Source organism: Lissotriton helveticus, chromosome 2_1, assembly GCF_964261635.1.
Source record: "Lissotriton helveticus chromosome 2_1, aLisHel1.1, whole genome shotgun sequence".
Lineage (NCBI taxonomy): Eukaryota > Metazoa > Chordata > Amphibia > Caudata > Salamandridae > Lissotriton > Lissotriton helveticus.
The window spans coordinates 2,077,015,816-2,077,033,149 of NC_136059.1; the positions used below are offsets into that span (position 1 = coordinate 2,077,015,816).

The following is a 17,334-nucleotide window of genomic DNA, read 5'->3' on the forward strand; positions in this document are numbered from 1 at the left end:
CAATACATGAACCCTCCATCTGCTGACTTTCATTCAAGAATTACTGTCATTGAAAAATCTTGCATGGTTAATGTACTACTACAGCCCGCTGGCTCAGGATACAGCAGCTGTTAGAGGCTCTCTGAGTTATAACCCTAGCCGAAGATGAAGCCCAATAACAAAAAATAAGAGCCTGAGGCAGAAGCGCTGTAATCTTATTAGAACATTGCATCCACTGAGAGTAGAATCTTCTACATTAATAAAGGAGAAACAGAAAGAGATTGAAATGCTCAAGCAGAAGGTCTATACCAGCCAATACAGGCACTCAGCTACTCCGTCTTCACCGAAGCTCTCAATATTCCATTTTTCTAACATATGTAATAAATGCTTCTTGCAGGTAGGTCCAAGAAGTAGTAAAAATGAAGGCCTATAAGTAAGGGGAAACAGCCTTTACAACAAGGTTTTTACCTCGTTGTGCCTTTACCACACATTTTTTAGCACATATTTTTACAGCGAATATGCATTTACAACGCATGCCAATAACACACATTTAAGGTATTTGGGTGGGGGGTCTCCCGCCACAAATACATTGTTTTTAAATCTAAAATCAATGCGTGTATTGGCATGTGTTGTAAATGCATATGCGCTGTAAAAACATGCGTGCTAAAAAATGTATGGCAAAGGCATACAATGTTGTCGTACAACCATAAGTAAGCTGCAGTCAACGGTCAAAAAAAACAATGGGCTTATCTCAACCTTACCTCGTGCTGAAATCTGAGAGCAGCAATACTTATTTGTATTTTATAAGAAACATATGTTAAGTAGTGAACAATAAACGCACATTTCAGAATGCCACAACAATTACGATACAGGATGGATATGTTTTTCCTCCGTGAAGCTATTCTTGATAAAGACTCAATGTTGCATGGAATACAATAATGAAGATTAAGTCAAGTCAGTAGCATATATAGGAAATTAAGTTTCTGCTTTTAATTAATTGTGATACTAAAATGATGGTAAATGCCAGGAAGTATTAATTTAATCCAAGGGTTGAATCTTACTTTGATGGACGCTTTAAATAAATCTTAGGTTAACTAATGAGGGCACAGAACTTCCATGTCCTCTTCAACTCTAAATACCAAGAAGTGGATGTTGGTCCATGGTGGAGCTATTTGGCTCTAAAATTAAGACTCTGAAAAGGAGGGGTCGCTTCGGTCCTGAGCATCTAAAGCACGCAAAAGGGGCTCAATGGAGCCAGAAGAGTGCTGTGTCCATCATCACACTTGATGCAGAGAAGAATATACAGGCTAATGGTCACAATCTAGGATCATAGGTGGAGTCGTTCATACTCCCACGTTGAAGACTTTAGTGAAAATATTAACAATAAAATGGGGAGAAGAGGTGATACAGAGGAAGACTAGTCCGCCTCAGTCTTGAAGATGTTATCAGACTGAAGAGCCCTACCCTATGAAATGGACTAACCTGATTCGTAGTTACTGGAAAAGCAACAATGCTTGTAAGAAAAAAACCCTACCCACCACAGTTACCCTTTGGTGGCCTTCTTCATCATTGGGTTCTTCTCATTCCGCTACGAAACGGGGCGTGCTGATACCTGTGAATTACACTTGAGCAATGAATAGCACTAAACCGATGTTACAAGTGAATAGGAGCTGGAGGGGTTTTGTCTGAGAGTTAAAACACCTGTCTGGTGCCTGTTATTACTTTAATATGCGCCCCAGATGGTATGGTTACAATTTGGGAAAGAAAATGGGAAGTCTGTAAGGAATTCAAAGGCCTTAATGTCCTTCCTGTATCTGCTTTACATGTTTCGGGCCAGCCTTCCCTCTGGCATCGTCAAGACCGCCACTCTTGATTATTTATTTATAAAGTTTTATATAACGCTAGCTAGACCCGTGGGTATCAGAGCGCTTTACATACACAAATGAAAAGAAAAATTGCATAACATCACAGGACATGAGGATCCATAAAGATAGAAGCAAAGACATAATACTTGTGTATACAGTGAGGGGAGAAAGACACAGGTGGTTGAAACAGTCGGATAACCGCCATCTTTGAAGGTCAAAGTGAGGGGGCAGTCCATTAGGTTATTGATGCCTAGGTTGGTTGACTTGGTCGGTAAAGTATTGGTTGAGGAGGAGTTTCAGGTCCTTTTTGAAGCAAGAGAAGGAGTGGTGCATCTGAGGTCAATAGGGGGTGCTTACGATTTCGAATTTAGGGAACAGCCATTGATATTTTTGCATAATTATTTTTTTAAACATGAACTCAACCATACAAAATGCTTTGCAGAGTACTGTCCGACAAACATTGATTCCGAGTTTTATTCTAATGGTATTTTTATGATGGTGGAACTAGGGAAATTTTGAGGGCAGGTTTTCTTCCACGGTCGTAAGGTCACCATATATCGCGTAGAGTGTGCAGAGGGAAATAATTAAAATAATGGTTAGCCATGTGACAAAAAAGCCCTGGGTGCCGGCCGTCCACTCCTCACACAACATAGGTGATTAAGCAACTTCACCTTGACCACCTTGGATAAAAATAAAATATGCAGCAGCAGCATCGTCAGCTCAACCATGAAAATGAATCTTTGCGGACATCTTTTTTAGGCGCCACAGTAAGGCCACATCAGAGGACTTAACACCTATACCAGAGATTCCAGGGCTCTGAGAAAGTGTACACTGAACAGGCTCCAACTGAAGTCAATTGATGCATTTCTCGCTGGTGCTCGAATGGATTTATGTGGTATGGACTAGCTTTGTATGTGCCCCTGCTACGCTCCACTGCTAAGCACAAACTCCACAGCAGACGTTTTAGACAGCACTTGTCACCAAATTTGGCAACGAATGACAGCTGTAACAAAGAAGATGGAAAGGGGCGGAATTATTCAACAGAAAAATTGAGGTGCCGCTAAAGGCGAAAGAAATGCAAGGAACAGTCAAAGCCTTCTCAGGGAGACAGTGTGGTGACATGAACTCAACAATCAATCAACAGACACAGTAAGATATTGTTCCGCCCAATGCGTATCCTTTGAATAAAATAAAGTACGCCAATCATGTAATGTTTCATAAATACTACAAAGCGCAATCAGGGGCTTGCGATTCAGTTTTTTACTATGTTTACAATATTGACGTCCTACACCCTTTGATACACACTCTTGGCTTAAGAGTTCCCCAGCATCTGTACTTCCTGGCATCTCATCTGGGAGTTAGTGCTGATTAGGAAATGGTGCAGTTCAATCAATCACCCGAAGGGATCGATGCGACGAACAGTTCAGTTCACTTTTCACTACCTGAAACTATTAGTAAGCAGGTTTAGGTTGTGCAGCAAACTTTGGCTTGCTAGTCAGTCTCATTCTTGCAAAGTTCTCAAGGCCCACAGTTGCCAGTTGTTCAAAAGCTGCAATCCATGTGGGTTAAATGGTACAAAATAAAGTGTGAGATCTCTGTAGCTGGCTACCATCAACCTTCCTGAAGCAGTATTCATGAACAGACAAAAAGATATCCTCTGCTTAGAAACTTCGCCATCTAGAACAACAGAAACTGCAGACCTATCCCTCACTCCTACCATCTATCAAATGACAGTGGTCAGGAAGAAGTAAAAATCAGAGGCTTGCCATCAAGGTCCTTAATTAATTTTTTAAGGGGAGACCTGTCTCCATTCGCATTTACTCCGGTGTCTGGGGCTCCAGCCAAAGGGATGCAGTCAATACACTTGCACTGCCTGGAGATGCTGTATCTGCCCTCCATCTTCTACTATGTTAAACCAGGAGTATCCAAAATGGATCCCACTAGCCCCAGTACTCAAGAAACGTGTTAAACATTCACTGTACATATACACACTTAACATGCACACAGATTATCAAGAGCAAAGTTCTGTGGTGCACATATAACTGCATAACTTTATAAAAGGGGTCAGCGAGGCACCCTCTCCTTTGCTCAGACAAACAGGTTTGGTCACACTATGGATTCACAAAAACTTGGCAAGTTGCCACCACGACTTCATATGACTTACTCAAGACATGGACAGTAGGCCTCCGCCCACAGGATGTGTGTGCGCCCCTCCAGGTCACAAAGCAGGTTCTGGACCCCACATGAACTGGGGCAGGCCTTGCCCTCTGCACACATTCTAGATCAGTGTGCCACCAGGGCCAAACAAAAAGGATAGCAGTTTCACATGCAGTCAGGCACTTCGGGCAGGGACACATGGCAGTATACCGAGCAGGGGACATTCTCGTCAGAATAATGCTAAATTGTGGTTTTGAATCTGGGGGAATTCGGATAGTGTTGGCTCAAAGTATGGTGGCACAAAGCATCATATTTCCATACCCCTCACACTATGGCGTAGGCAGAAGATGGTTGTCTCGGCTCATGAGCCACACAGCTGCTCACCACTCGCAGCAAGCCCTTCACAAAGCCTACCTTGCTTGGAGACCCTGCTCAAAGAGGCTCATCTCGAGCGAAGCAAGAACCAGGAGTGGCTTTAAGTCCATTCCAGGTGAAAACCTTGAGTATTAAATGCTGAACTATTTTCTGGCTCAGTGTGCATAATTGTACACTACTCAAAAGCTTATTGATTTTGTCATACTACAAGCATCTAAGCAGACCAAACAGCTGTAACTCGTGGATTGGTGAGTTTCCCTATACGTGCCTCCATAAACTGTGAAAGGATTTTCAGTGACACAGGCAAATTACAAATTTGCTTATTTCGCACTCAACACAGCCCAAAAAAGTGCCATATAAGCAGCCCCCAGCTTGAATTTTTTTTTATCCTCCGTAATTGCCCTTACGAGTCATGCCCTGTTGCCGCCTGTCAATCACGCTGTAATGCAGCTTCCTTCCTTGTGCCACCCTAGTATAGAAGCACAGGTCTAAGTATTTCAGAATGTCTTTCTCCTCTTGAGACAGCTCACTTTTCAACCAAGCTTACTTAAATATAACGGGCCATCAGATAAAGATATAATTCTCCAACTGAAGACCCGAATATCCGAACCACGACCCCACACTGCACAGTCCTCCTGTCTGGGCAGATAAATGCCGCACATTTTTTTTTAGAAAAATGATGGAGGCCAGGCTAGCACGCGCCTCAGAGAGATGGGCTTGATTCAAGGAGACGTGCGGGTCAGTCATGCATCTTGCGCATCCAGAGTTTTTTTCCACTTCATTCCACAGAAGATTTTGAGCTAATTTTCTAGCCTAAATCCTGTTTTAGAATGTCCTTATTCTGTCCAAGTGGCAGCATGAATGGATGCATTGAGGTGCGCATTTGCATCCTGCCGTGGGTGAATGGCGCTTTCAGGTCTGCTAACACCAGGAGCATAAAAACATGGCTCATTTAGTGAGAGGCGAGTTTCATAGCCGAGGGCTCATGCGCGCTCATCTCGCCTGGTGCAAAGGCAAGAGATGAGTTGGTCACCATTTCCATGAAGCGTGCACTTTGGGGGAATAATTCACAAAGATGGTTGTTAATCTTGTGTTATTTCTACATTTAAAAGTTTGTTATCGGATGACTCAGGCAAAAAGAAGTCACACAATGTACGTGCAACCTTTACATTTGTACGTGACACTACGATTAGTAGACGAGCATTCTCAGGGTAATGCCAACACCAAGTTAAAGACAATGCAGTGGAAACCGGGTGAGTGAGGCACATTGGTGGCTATTCACAAACACCAGCCCTGCTTTTCCAGCACTCACCGCACCTCTACAAGTATACCTGAACAATCCAAGAAAGAGTATTAATATTCCATACTGTCACAGGGTGGCAGCAGGAAGGGAAAACATTTAAATAAAAGAGTATTCTATGAAGATAAGAGGGAATACAAATGTGAAATATAATTAAGCCAGAGTGACGAGAGGCAATACAAAGTGCAGAACTGAGTCAACAAAACAAAAATAATTATTTCTCAAATCCTCTTGGTTGTGCGTTGCAATTCTTTTATTCTTTGTACAAATGCGTATAGCCAACACGTTTCACCCCAAACAGGGCTTCTTCAGGGCAAAGCACAATTCAAATTTTCACACAGCAAAAAGCCAGTGGCGTGTGTTGTATTCAATATTTTCTCTTCTCTCAACCAGATACACAGCACTTTCAATTAACTGGCATCCAAAAAAAGAATGGTAGGCACAATTCCGATTTCCACAGATCAAGAGGCCAATGGTGAGTTATTTCATTAGTGTCCCTTCTCAAACAAATAAGTGCCACTTCCAGTTATTCAAATAGTATCCATTACTCAACAAGGGCGTACCACTTCCAATTTAATGGCATCCTTCACATCAATAAAATGGGTCAACCGCAGGTAAGTAGATGCAAATGCATCATTCAAGTTCAAATGGGCAAGTCCATCCGAGTCCAAAACGTATCCCGTGTACTGAACAAGTCTGCTGCCAGTTAATTGGGAGCGTTGGCTGTACGCATTTGTACAAAGAATAAAAGAATTAAAACGCACAACCAAGAGGATTTGAGAAATAATTATTTCTATTTTGTCGACTCAATTCTGCAATTTTTGTATTGCCTCTCATCAGTCTGTCTTAATTGTATTGTATTTATGGCCCTGTAGCAGCTGGTCATTTGAGGTGGGCAATACATGTTCGAATATATATTTGTGACTAGCCCAGGTAGTGCAGTGTGAATCAACCTTGCTGCCTCTCTTTGTTTTGAAAATCTGAAATATATTTTACTAAATTACCCAGGTGGAAAGTTTACACTTAGGACACTGCACAAGCGTGCAAAGTGAATTTGATTTATCTCACAATAGTCACTAATGTGTGCATCAAATCATCACAAGTGATTAAAAAGGGAGCGTCACCAGATTATTCAATGTCAGGGGCCTTTACCGTATGAAGCAATGCATTCTGGGAGTGAGATGCACCTTACTTGACTTCATGGAAACCAACTTAGATTTGAAAGTAGGAAGTGTAGGGTTTGACACAGGATCTCTCTGTGGACATGAAGCTGATTGGCTGTATGAAGAAGTAGCTCATACACTGCACTCCTTCAGTCTTTGGCCCTAGTGATGGAAATCCCACCAATGAGGACGGTATGCAAATTACTCTAGCAGTATTACTTTGCAACTTTGAATTAAATATCATGGTCTAAAATTCAGATGTGTTACTAAACAATTTGTTACACAAAGTGTTCTGCAACTGACAGCCAGTTAATCTAAGCAGTTAAACGCTCACTGCTGACATCGGCGTATCACGAGTTCCAGTCTTTTCAAGAAACGCTCAGCCTTCCAGAATGGCAAACCCCGAGTTAGTTCCGAATCAGCGACCCACAGCTGAACGGCTCCGCAACCCTTCGCTGAACCCACGTGCGCTGAAAACCATGAATTCAGAAATAACCTGACAGATTTATGCACGAAGTGGAAGACGGTCTGCTGCTGTGCGATTAGCAACTCGTGAACAGCGAGAGCTTCATCAACTTTTATTCGATTATAAAATTTTGTATAATCATAAAAAGTACAATTTTAGGAAACACAGTGATAATACATATTCAATAGAATTTTAGCACAAAATGTTAAAAGACGATTTTACGACGTATTGATATTACTATTTTTAAAAAGATCGCTATCAACTTTGCTTCGTACAGGGATTTCGGCAATTGAAGGCAAACTAGTGCTGGGTGCGATTGTCTGAGTCCACTTGAACGGAGGAGGGGCAGAATCCATTTTTTCCTTGCTGAACTGTAATATTTACAAAACAGAATGACGTGTATCGTTGATTGGTTAGAAGCTCCATCGCATGGGCATCGCATCAAGTTTCTAGACCAGTTCTTCATTTCAGGAAATGAGACTATACGGAAGAAAAGATCAAACCGTAGTCTCGTCAATAAGAACTTTTCATAGTTTGAGAGATAGTACGTCAAGTAGGGCTGAATAAATTTCTGAGTTTGCAATATGCAGATTTTTTCGTTTTGCGTTTTTACTATCTCGACTTGGTTGCGAATCTCTCTTAGGTGGCCCATGCATAGTTCCTTCAACTGTTTCTTTGAAATGTCTTCTATTGAAGGAGGTTCTAGGAAGTATTGCTCGCGATCTAGGTCTTGGAAGAATTTATGGATATAGTTAAGCCACGGTATTTTCCTCCAGTGCGCTAAGCCAAGACATTCGGTGATGAGGGAGCGTGTTATGTGACTTTCGGGGTTACACCATATGCGGTGCCAGAGTATGAGAGGCTGGCATCTTATGGTGTCGGTCATGTATTCCACACCCAGCTCCCGATGAGTGGCCAAAATCGGGGAGCTTTGTGGGAGAGCTAGGATGTATTTAAAAAACGCATTCTCCGTGATCTGGAGTTGATCAACACAGCCGTAACCCCAGATACCTGCTCCATATGTCGCCACGCTGTGGCATTTCGCGTAGTATATGGTTAGCAGTTCCGCTGGGGCTGGTTTGCCTAGTTTCCTAGAGAAAGCGCTTAGTGATGATACTGCTCTGCGGAAGTTGAGGTTTCTGGCTTCAATTGCCTTGTTCCAGGTCATTGTGTCTTCCATTAGTATGCCCAAATATGGGTATACCGATGTTCTTTCCAACCTGGTGTTACTTATGAAGATGGACTTTGAGGCTCCACGTTTTGGTCCAATAGACATTGTAAAGGTTTTTTTAATGTTTACTTTTAGACCCAGGGAGTCCATGAATGACACGTATTTATTCAACTGCCGCTGAAGTTGGTTGGGAGTCCGAGCCAGAATGACCGAGTCGTCGGCGTACAGGAGGATGGGTATCGGGCGCTGCGCTATCTGTGGGAGGTCCACGTGCGCTGAAAACCATGAATTCAGAAATAACCTGACAGATTTATGCACGAAGTGGAAGACGGTCTGCTGCTGTGCGATTAGCAACTCGTGAACAGCGAGAGCTAATTACACAGAATGTCAGAAAAAGAAGCCTGTGACTAGAAATCTTTTTTTTCAAGCCATAGAAAGTCGCTCTTATAACTCCCTTTTTATTATAACCTTCTTTGAAAAAGCTCGGCACTGCAGTTGGATCCAATTCAAATTGTTACAAAAATAAATCATGTCCAATAAATTGAAATCTAGGTGGAAATTGAAAATATCCTCTAGACCTCCGCACTGGCCCCTGTATCCGAATCGACAATAACACTGCCAAAGGGGCAATGACTACATCAACCAGGGGTGGATGGTGAAAGGAGAAAAACAAGTAACAGTTTTAAAGGAACACTGATTAAATCACCCAGGAACAAACGATGAAATGCGGAGAACCATGACAATATGCCCGGAGTTTAAAATGTTTTTATGATGGGTTGCATACAATAATTTTGCAGACCTATGCAGCATTACATTTTGCCTCCTCCCTCCCTGACCCATGGGGATAGGTCCACAGTTGATGCTGGCAGCAGCATCCTGTAAGTGCACCTCAGGCCTGATGGGGGCCAAGAATGGAAACCTGGGGCTCCCAGGTGACACAGAGTCAGCTGGTGACCCGAAGAGGCCTGGTTCTGATCTCCGGGTGAACTCTCCTCTCGGGGCCTACCGGGCTCCATTTCACTGTACGTCAACGGAGAGCGTCGAGGCCCAAGCCAAGGAGGCCCGGGAGCTCGCGCTCCGCGCAGCTGCCTTCGCCGGGCCGCCTCACGCGCGGCTCCCGGGGGTGCGTCGATATGCGGCGGCCCCCGAAGAGCCGCTGAGCCGGAGTTTACATTTCACTCGCAGCCTTTCTCTTGGCTACACATGAAAGGCTCCTTCCACGGAGAGAAGGGGAAAAACACCCCAGCAGTTTCCCCTCAGGTTCGCAGCTGCCGCGTGCCCCCTGCCAGCTCCGCATGAAAAAGTCAGGCCTTTTCACGACTCGGCTCGAAATATGAATAGGAGCCTTCACATCGCAGAGATCCGGCCCCAGGAGTTTTCACCTGCTTTTGTGAAATGATCTTTTCGGCACTTGGAAACCCTAAAAAGAGTCGCATACATATATGTTTTAATTAAGGACTCTTATTATTTCAGCAGGCCAATTTATTATAGTAATGTTTGAGCAGGCTTATCCCTATCAAAGCTGCCCAAAACCCGGAGAACACGCTGACAAATTCGTAGCTCAGGAGCTGCACGACATTCCGCGCTAGACATTAAATATGGATTATGGGTTCCTGTCTGTAATGGCGCTCTGATCCAGATCTCTGTCAACCCGAATGGAGCCCCCGATCCAGATGGGCTGTCTCCAAAGAGACCCGCAAATAAAAGGGACAAAATGCTTCAATTGTCACTCTATAAAGCTGGCCTTTGAACCGCCAGCTCCCAAACTCATTCCAGAAGGCAAGAGACGCGTTCATCTGCTAGCGAAATTAGATTAAAAACGAGGGAAGGGGCACCTTTGAAAAACTGGTCTCTAACTCGTAATTAAGATTTGAAAAAAACATGGCTCGCATAAAAACTAACATCTGACCAAACCGTGCTTTAAGGAATCAAAGCTCTGGCAGAGGGTGCCTGTGGTGTGGGGGATTTTTATGCACTTCTATTTTTGTGCATCATTAACAATGAGCTGAATGTGTTTTCACACTCCACTCTGCAGGTATACACTGAAATGTTAATGTTGCTTTTAAAACGAATTCTCTTTGATGTGACTAGGACCTAGATTAGACATAAACACCATCTTGTCCAAGATGGAAGCCACCCCTGTCACTCATGTTTCTTACCCCTTCCTACTTCTCTCCTTGCAAACTCTGCAGCACGCAGTCGAATTGAGATGCATTCGATTCGTTTCACATTTATTGTTGTTTTGTTGTCTATGAACTTAAAAGTCACAACCCGATGATACATTACCAATATCCTTCCGCTGGAAACCTTTTAGCTTTTCATTGCTCTAGAACTCAGTTATTAACTCAATTATGTTTTTTTCCTGATTTTGATGTGCTTTATAAAGCGTGGATACATGCCTCATGAAATTAAGGTTCAACACAGTCTCTAATCCAGTGAATTAGGGCATTCTGGTTAAGGTAACATTTTGAGGTGTATAAAATATCAGTGTTCCCTTAGCCCACAGTGGTCTTAGAAGTAACCGATTAACATCGATGAAAGGGGCTAGTAGATAATTACACAGCATCGAATCTTGAGGAGAGGGTCAGTGTGAATTTGCTACAAATCACATTACTGCGGTGCTGTAAACTGCCATCGCTCAGCACACTGAGGGCCTAATTATGAGTTTGGCGATCTCTAAGACAGCCAAACCAGCAGACGCATGGTGGCTACCATCGCACCGGTGGTGCTACTGCTGTATTATAATTTTGCCAGTCGGACCACCGGAACCGCCGGGGATCCGTGATTCTTCGGCGCTGGCATGGTGGTCTGGGTCAGCAATATGCTGGCGGTGCCGCTGATGCACCACCAAGCATATTATGACTTTCCTGACCTCCACATTTTTCATGGCAGTGATCCCACCATGAAAGTGTGGCAATCAGGAAAGTAATAGGGGCTATACAGGGCCCCCTGGAGCTCCTGTGCATGGAAGTGGATGCCGTGTGCATGCACTGCAGTTCCTGCACGGCATGGACTGCAAAGTCCATGTTGTGCATGGAACTTGCTTTGGTGCTCCCACTGCGTTCAAAGGCTTACATATGAACTGCACCGTCACAGGACCACCGAGCGACCGCCCACCAGACAACAAAAATGGCTCGTAATCTGGTGGGTGGTCGAGTTTGTAGGTCTTGAAGCAGGGCGCTGGCTTGGCAGCCCGATTCAAGACCGATGAACTCATAATCCGGCCCGAGTCTCAAAGCTCTTTGACATAGTACAACATGCTGCTGTCTGGTTGAGAGAGGCCACCAGTGTGATCAACAGCTGCTCAAATGATGCTCTTGGATTTGTAGAGCTTTAAAAGCAAACTAGAGAACAATGCAGATTTTTCATCAACGTTAATAAAAGGTATCACAGTTAACATGATGGAGCCTAAATTCAGATCTCAGTTCTGCATAATGTAAGTGTAACATGGTATGTGGAAACAAGAAGCGACCCATGACCATGTCAGGTCATCTCTTCTGGAAGGTTACTTTAGGTTAGGACAGAGGTTGTACATCAATGCATTGACCATCTGGAGGAAGCAGGACTGCATCAGAAGATGGCAATATATGTTGGAGGGCACTTTATATTACCGTAGTGTTGTAGCAACGTCTTAACACATACATAAGCCACAAGATCTGACTCGATCGCTCCACTGTTTTACATCAACATGGTATCATACAAGACAGGTGTGAATCCCAATAAATGAAGCCGAGTGTGGCACACCAGTGGCCTGATCTCTAAGATGGTGTAGTACTGGCCTCTGTTCCACATAACTTAAAATAATCTGAACATCTTCGCATCAATGTTCCCAAACTCAACAAAAAACAAAATTAAAGATATGCATATGCATAAGCAGTGTTCTATGAAATTGTATAAACGCAAAACTCTCTACATTTCAGCGCATCACAAATTCTATAGCTGTGCACGATATGAACTTACCATGTTGATGTCCACTAAACATCTATCATATTTAGTTATCACGAATGTGTCATTTTTCTGCTCATCATGAATTTGTCAATGTCGCGCACTTCATTAATTTTTCTCATTCCTAAGGCCTGTGAATTTTCTATATTTCAACACGCTATGACCTTGTCATCATTACAGACATCTTGCATTTGTGATTTCTGCACATCATCAATTCTCACGTTTCTGTTCATCTTTCTATCCTGAGTTTCCCAGTGTAACCTTCATTCCATTTGCCTCCCTTAAATGTCTTTTTGTTCCAATAGGGGAGGGTGGCGGTGGTGGTGTGAGGGCCTAAAAGTGCAGAAGGGTGATGATACAGCACTTACCTACTAACGTGTGCTTTAGTATTGCACCTCCTCTCCTAGCTGGAGAACAAATTCTTAGAGGCCACAGACTCTACAAGAGAAACATCCAGAAGACGAGGTTTGGGAAGATGTCCGGCACATTTATGGAATACGCCTAGCAAGTTCAAGTATTTGGATGGTCTGTTAAAAATGAGTATGGATTTTATTCAGTGAGGTTACAAGGACCAGAGGCACAGCCGTCTATTGTCCATGCACTCATTCAATTGCTGTGCAAACAAAAATATCTTGAGAAGTGTGTTGAGGGCCATAGTGATTGGCTGGCTCTGCAATATGTATGAGCCGGCTAATTAGCATGTGCCTGTATCAATTCAGGGATCTCAAGGTGTGTCCAGTGAGTCAGGTGGGAAGCATACATAGAACTGGGCAAGCAGTCCAGTGGCCTGATCTCTAAGATGGTGTAGTACTGGCCTCTGTTCCACATAACTTAAGCTCCCCACACACATCCAAAGGGAAAAAAAGAATGCTGCTATGAATTTCTAAAGTACATCTCTTCACAGGTGGTGAATGTGACATTGTTTGTTGTGGAAGCATATGGCTTTCTGTGTTCCAATGACAAGTGTTTAATTACAAAAGACGCTCTTAGTTAACGGTGAGATGTTAATGAAGCCTGGGGCTGCGTATTAGAAATACTGTGAAGACTATTAAGGCATGCTTGAAAATAAAACTAATTACTACTTCTGTAAGGACTTGTCTGAAGAGCTATCTGGTAACTGTGGTGGGCTCTCCTGAGTGAACTGCAAGGCCAACAAGTTCCTGCAGCTCTGGCAAGCGAGGGTGCGGGGGCAGAGTAAGTGTGACAGGCCAATGTAGCACTGGACAACCACGGCATGGGATGGTTAGTCGGCCTGGAGTAAACTCCTTGACTGATGGATTCAACCCAGATCTGTGACTTGCACGTGAGTGTCTGAGAAGTTTCAGCACTCCGTCCATCATCTGCTTGTGTTTGCTTTGTTCACCCTAAGTTGGCAGGATGTGCCCAGACATGGGTCCCTTGCTCACTTTGCCACTGAATTCAAGCTAGCCTGGCTGATGAAGGGTGTTACCCAGAAATCGGTCTCTGGATGCTGGTTCAGGGTAGACCTGGCTTGGTAGATCGGGCTGGACTGTTCCCATGAGGTACAGGGTCAAGGCTGATTTGGATATAGCTGAGTCTGAACTGAGGTGGGGAAGTGAGCTAAAAATTGATGATGGGCTAAACCCAGATCTGTGACTGGGGTGAGTGTCTGAAAAGTTTCAGCGCTCCGTCCATCAGCTCCTTGTGTTTGCTTTGTTCGCCCTACATTGGCAGGGTATGCCCAGACGTGGGTCCCTTGCTCACTTTGCCACTGGATTCAAGCAAGCCTGGCCGATAAAGGGTGTTACCCAGACACCGGTTCCAAGATGCTAGTTTCTGGTTCATGGAAGACCTGGCTTGGCAGTTCAGGCTGGACAGTTCCCATGAGGCACAGGGTCAAGACTGATTTGCATATAGCTGGGTCTGAACTGAGGTGGCGAACAGAACTAAAGAATGATGATGGATTCAACCCAGATCTGTGACTGGGGGTGAGTGTCTGAAAAGTTTCAGCGCTCCGTCCATCATCTCCTTGTGTTTGCCATAAACTCCTTTACTGCCAAAAACATTTACAGAGCCAGTAAACAGAAAAGGCAAGACTTATTGGCTTTGCCAATGCTGGTTCGTTTAGTATCCTGTCCTGTCAGGGCCTTCGGTAGATTGACCATTACGGGGCTGAGAAAGGAGGGATTATGGGGCTTGAGGATCAAGGAATGAAGGGGTTTGAGGAGCGAGGGATTACAGGGTTTGAGGAGCGAGGGATTACAGGGATTGGTGAGGAACAGAACGTAATTTAGGTATTTCCGCATTGGATGCATAGTTGTATGACTGGACAGCTGTAATCTAGTACCTCACTTTCATGTTGGTGCCCGCTTCTCATCCATTTTAAGAGGTCCGCAGCTGTTCCCTCGTTTTAGGGCCAGCACACCAGGGCACACAAAGCGTGTGCAGATGCAATGCATTTTTAATTTGAGTATAAACTAAGCTCACCTGTCATTCTCCCTCTTTGAAGTTATAGTAAAATAAATAAGGGTTGTTGCCAGATATTTCAAATGAGCATACCAGAGTATTTACTTCCATAGAAGCACTCCTTGCTGTACCCACAAACAATTTTGCAGTTATGTGCACCATTTCACCCACCTTGTACTACACATTGGGCCATCATAGAAGGGACACGAAAAAAACCACTGCTCTGGCTTACAATGGGGCACCAGCAATGGTTTCTTTAGCACACCTTTGGCTCTTAGCAGAGCTATCTACCACCATGCAAAATGCTGCTGCTCTTTTCTCAAGGCCTCGAAATGGTCATTGTTCACACTTTCAGCAGAAGATGTACACAGCTGATGGGTTGGAAAGAAGCTCCCTGCAAACTGCACACAAATGTGTGCTCATTTACACCATGGCACTTGGCCTGACATTGTAAGCAGCCAACATCCTCAGAGGAACGCCAACCAACAGCTGGTATACTGGAAACAGGCATAACCTGCCAACCATGAACTCTATGAGGCCCTAAGGGTAAGAGGAAAGGGTTACATGGATGTCCTTCACAGTGCAGTGCGTAGAAGTAACACAGAATTATTCGTCACCATGAAACTGCAAAATATTATACAGCTTTTGTTATAATAGCTTATTCTTAATATATTAAGGGTATAAAGCCTAAACCAAACGTGAATCTAATGCATATGATTGGGTAACATTGCCACATAAGTATTCCCCAACCCAATAATTTGTAGATTAGGGTCCTGATCTAGAGGAATTGGCTAGATTAATAGTGACTGTAAATGACCCCCTTACAAAAAGTTTTTATAAACTGGACCAGACCATTATTTTTGATCCAGTCAATTTTTGCTTTTAACCTTAACAGGGGGGCCGGTATATTAAAATTAAGTCTTGGTACCCCTTAGTTAATTTTTACTCGCATTACGTATTACACAGTACACCAATCTACATTGATTCACACCCAGGGCATCGCCATTCACGCTTCACATACAGCATCATAATCAAAATATCTCTGGCAAAGAGGCCCGTCAGGCACTGCAGCGCCGGACCGATGAGGACGTGCCCTATAATGAAGCACGACACCCACCCATTTGGGTGTGCGGGGCCATTGCTCCTGAGCAATCAGATTCCCTGATCTGGTGTCTCATCCTTCTTCTCTTGATAGGAACTGCACACTTAAAGTTCTGCAATGTCATCTATACAGACTACCAAGGACATTTATTGACAGGTTTTATGGCTTGCAAACCCAGGTATCCAGAATGTGCCTAAAACTTCGAAAAGATGATGACATAAAACCAGCTCTATAAGTGCTCCACTGGCTCCTGGTGGGCACAAGATCAAGTTCATGGTCCCAAGCAGTGTCTACAAAGCCTGCCAGGATAAAGGCCCAACATGTTAAGACTCTCTAGCCCTGCACATACAACCACCATGATTTTTTTTCCTAATGACTGTACATCATCGCCTCCAAACAGCAGAAACACCATAGCAGATGCTCGAGTCCAGGACCCTAGGTTGAAGGTTGCAGAATGTCCTGAACCCAAACCTGAGACTCAAAGCAACTCATGAGGAGTTCAGAAAATAAACATGTAATATTTAAAACGTATTGAAAACTGATGTCCACACTGGAAAGGAGCCGCGACTCAAGAACATTCAACAACGTGTCATCTCAGCGATCGGACACCAACAACCCACTTGACTTTCTTCATAAAACTTTGATGATTTGGAGTAATCAAAACAGGATACCAAGCAATCTACAAAACTCGCAAAGCAAAACATATTTACCCACTGGACTACTGAAATGTATTGACTCGCTACATAAGCAACAACAAGTCAAGATGTGATCTCCTTCCACTCTTCAGGAGAAGCAGCGCTGATGCGAAGCAGAGCTCGACAAGGGTGCCCGCTACAAGCACACCGTCTGTACACTGGCCCATTGGAAAATGTCTTATGACGGGCGAAGGAAGACTTGCAATATATTCCTCAGCTGCAGATTCACAAAAACATAAAACTTTATGAACTGATGTTTCAACAGATACCCTCTGAAATACATTTCCAGCCCTGCTGACAGCTATTAAATACTTCCAGACCAATTCAGAATATAAAATGAAAGAAAAGAAAAAATATATATATTTCTGTGGCACTGCAAATATCCTGCATGGTATGATCTATCTTCAATTCTTACACCCCTATTTGGAATAAGCACCTGTTAGCACAAGAATTCCATAATATGAATTATAAATATTCCATCCTAACAAAAATATCTACAAGAAGGATCCTCCCCAATAGAGGAGGGCTGTCCGTGAAACAAGGAAAATCATCGCAAGGCACAAACATCGGGATCCATTTAAATGAATATTTCTAGGTGCCCCTTCATTTTAATAACAAAAGGGTTCAAGCTATACTTCATGCAGCAAATCCTCTGCGGAAGGTATTTTATGCAGGCCACGAAAATGATC

General features: G+C 43.6%; 1 protein-coding gene across 4 annotated transcripts in view; it reads right to left on the minus strand.

Moving 5' to 3' along the window:
* SH3RF1 (SH3 domain containing ring finger 1) overlaps positions 1-17,334 on the minus strand; it is a 340,829-nt gene that overhangs the window by 145,798 nt on the left and 177,697 nt on the right. The gene's annotated exons all lie outside the window — the stretch shown is intronic.